The sequence below is a fragment of the Arctopsyche grandis genome, unplaced genomic scaffold, assembly GCF_051622035.1.
Source record: "Arctopsyche grandis isolate Sample6627 unplaced genomic scaffold, ASM5162203v2 HiC_scaffold_27, whole genome shotgun sequence".
Lineage (NCBI taxonomy): Eukaryota > Metazoa > Arthropoda > Insecta > Trichoptera > Hydropsychidae > Arctopsyche > Arctopsyche grandis.
The window spans coordinates 30,522-34,187 of NW_027518434.1; the positions used below are offsets into that span (position 1 = coordinate 30,522).

At 46.5% G+C, this 3,666-nt stretch overlaps 1 pseudogene; it reads right to left on the reverse strand.

Moving 5' to 3' along the window:
- Positions 1-3,050: 3,050 nt before the first annotated feature.
- Positions 3,051-3,461, reverse strand: LOC143921884 (histone H3-like; annotated as a pseudogene).
- Between the last annotated feature and the right edge of the window lie 205 nt (positions 3,462-3,666).

Here is a 3,666-nt window from a genome sequence, read left to right on the forward strand (position 1 = left end):
TCCCGTTTCGCAACCTCCCTCCGTCATCCCGATGAATTCTTGCTCCTCCCCATTCCTGATCTCCACTCCTCTTCTGACGACGATGCTTTCCCGTGGATCGTCGTCACCTACAGCCGCTAATTATTGCTACTTGCGGCGAATTGGCGAACTGCCCTCGTCTCGGTCGCCCTTTGGATGACTCTGCAATTGCCGGATGCTGCTCTCCGATGTTGCCCTTGACAACGCCTCAAGTTGTCCTCTCCCGGCAGCACTTGTACGAAACCTCCCGTTTTGTAACCTCCTTCCGTCATCCCGATGACTTCTTGGCGGCCACCGCCGATAATGTCAAAGTCGAGTTGCAGTGATAACTGCAATTCGACAACCGAAAATGTGATGACCGATTCTGTGTGTTGCAGTGAAAACTGCATTTTTTTGTTTCGTGTCTCCATGGCTCGAACTCTCTCCTACAGCTCCCGAAGATGGCTTCGCTGTAGCTTCTCTTCCTTCGCTGGTGACTTTGTTCCACGGCCCATCTTGGATCCCACTTCTGACGACCAGTGTTGCGTAGGGGTGGGTGGAGGATCCAAGTAAAAAGCCAACAGTCGTTTCACAGCATTTATTGATGATTAAGGAGTTACACGTATTGCTAGTGTTCAATCCAGAATGACATGATATACTTTGTGGCTGCGTTTTAACGATAGTTTATAGGGTAGTGACACTCCCTTAACCTATCTATCGAACGAGTTGTATGGGATCGGACTCTCGGTGATGTTTGTGGTGCGGGCTGGCGGCTGCTCGCTTGTGGAGTGTTTGTCGATCTGGAACACTAAGCAAAATTAGTGCAACATCTGTGGGATACTGTCGGGGTTAGTGTGTTAGTGGGTGGTTAACGGGTATGGACCGTTTGGAGGTGGTTGAGTGTGGTTAGTTAAATGGATGCTAATTTTAGCCTATACCCATCTTCAGAATGTCGATGGGCCTTTGGTTAATTATTAGTTTAGTCTTGCTGAGGGAATTTATTAAGGGATTGTCTACCTTGCCGAGAGACTTGAAGTAGTTTACGACAAGTTTGTGTACGTGTTTGTCAAGGTAGTCAATGTTTAGGTCATTGTGAATTATAGTGTTTCTTGTGTACCAGTCGTAGTTGCCCGCGGCACGCAAGAATTTGTTTTGTACTGTCTGTAGTCTGAGTATGGATCTGTTAGAGATGGTTGTGTGAGCCCACACGGGGCTCGCGTACGTGATTTGTGGGCGGATGATGGATTTATACAGCAAGCACTTGTTTTTAAGCGAGAGTTTGCTGTTTGGTTTGCATAGTGGGTAAAGCTTTGACGCAACTGCCCTAGCTCTACGCACCGCGTTAGTGATGTGGGGTTTCCAGGTTAATTTGCGGTCGATTATTACCCCCAGGTAGCGGGTAGACGTGGTCCAGTTGACTGGTTGGTCGTTTATAATTACTGGCTTGGCTGGTTTGCACCGATATTTACGTCTGGAGAAGAATATTGCCTGACTTTTGTCCGGGTTGATTTTCATCAGCCATTTATCGTACCACGCTACCAGTTGGTCCGAGTACTTCTGGAGGGCGAGCGAGACACCCTTGGGGCTGACGGAGCTCGCTAAGATGGCAGTGTCATCGGCATACTGTGCGATGTTTGTGTACCTATGTGTAGGAGTGGGTATGTCGTGTGTGTACAGGTTGAATAGCGTGGGGCCGAGGATGGAGCCTTGGGGTACCCCAGCGGAGATGCCTCGCTGGGTTGATATGTGGTCCTTGAGTTTGACCTGAAATTTCCTTTCCCTTAGGAAGGATGCGATAGATCGTATTGAGTGGGGGGTGATGTTGGCAGCAATCATTTTGTAAAGGAGGCCAGAGTGCCAAACTTTATCGAAGGCTTTGGAAATGTCTAGGAAGATTGCTCCAGTTGACATGTTGCGGTCGAAGCCGTCTATCACGGTTTCAACGACTCTGTGAATCTGGTGAACGGCAGAATGTTGGGGTCTAAAGCCAAATTGTGTTTTGGGAAGAAGGTCAATTTTTGTGATCCCGCTATTGAGATTTGAGATTAAGATCCGTTCCAGGATCTTACTCAGTGAGGATAGTAAGCTGATGGGTCGGTAGCTTGTTGGGAGGGAGGGGTTCGAGTAGGGTTTTCTGATGAGAATGACGTTGGCGAGTTTCCATTGACTTGGAAAGTAGCAGATTCTGTTGGTGGCATTTAGTATAGCTGTGAGTGCAGCGATGGCTTTTTGAGGGAGTTCTTTTAGAGCTTTGTTGGAAATTCCGTCAGGGCCAGGGGCCTTTTTGGCAGCGATGGTTTTGATGATGTTTAGGACTTCAAGCGGCGAGGTGGCGACAATGGGTACTGGGGCTGACATGATATCGCCTACGTACCGCCTTATAAGGGGTAGATCTCTCAGGACGTCTAATCTGTTTACCTACAGTATAGTCACGTATTCGGATATGTATTCCCACGGTATGAGAAGTGCAATCATTGTTTAGCTTTCATGCACTTAGCTCGTCGCTAATCCCTAAAACCACTTACACCGGTCTCACGGTCTCTCAGGACGTCTACCCGTCTTAATCCGCTCGCAGTTACTCGGCGGCTCTGTTTAGTATACGTTACAGTAGTAAATCTAATAAATTTATAACCAATCCATAAAAATTATGAATTTGAATGACACGTAATGTGTAACGTTCGGATGTGAAATAAACCTTTTGACTTTTTCGAATGTCTACTTCGTTAAACTGTTTTGAATGTGTAAATAATTCATACACATACACTATGAATGTAGTTACTGACCTTTATACGCTGATAATCGACCTTACTAAATCATTTTGTGTTTCATCATAAAACAAATCAGTCGGAGCCAGTAAATTCTAATCTGAAATTACAGCCCTGCCAAAAATATTAAATATGTGAGAAGGCGTTGAGTAGAGGCAGTTACAAAAAATTTTGTCATTGTTGATCTCGTATTAGAAATATATTTGTAAATGGTGAGAAATAAATCCGAAATATATTTGTTGTGGCCCTGAAAAGGGCCGTTTTGATTAATAGTAGGTCAGTAGATATTTAGGCGCGTTCTCCGCGGATACGTCTGGCCAATTGGATGTCTTTGGGCATGATGGTGACGCGCTTGGCCTGGATTGCGCACAAGTTGGTATCTTCAAAGAGACCGACGAGGTAAGCCTCGCTAGCTTCCTGGAGAGCCATAACAGCAGAGCTCTGGAAACGCAAGTCGGTCTTGAAGTCTTGGGCGATCTCACGAACCAGGCGCTGGAAAGGCAGTTTGCGGATGAGCAGTTCAGTGCTCTTCTGGTAGCGACGGATCTCTCGGAGCGCGACAGTTCCGGGCCGATAACGATGGGGCTTCTTCACTCCTCCGGTGGCGGGCGCACTCTTGCGAGCGGCTTTCGTGGCCAGTTGTTTGCGGGGAGCCTTTCCTCCAGTGGACTTTCGGGCAGTCTGCTAGGTACGAGCCATTGCGTCAGTTCCTGGTGAGACACGTCTGTACGGAACGAGAGACGGGAGTCGAATGATTCCCACCACTTTCGCACCATTATTTATACTAAATCGCTTGACAGCATCGGATATGAATATTGACGTTGCTATATGCTTTTTGATTATTTTTTAAGATAAAACTGCGATCAAAACTCATGTTAAATCATTTTAATAATTTTAAATCGAA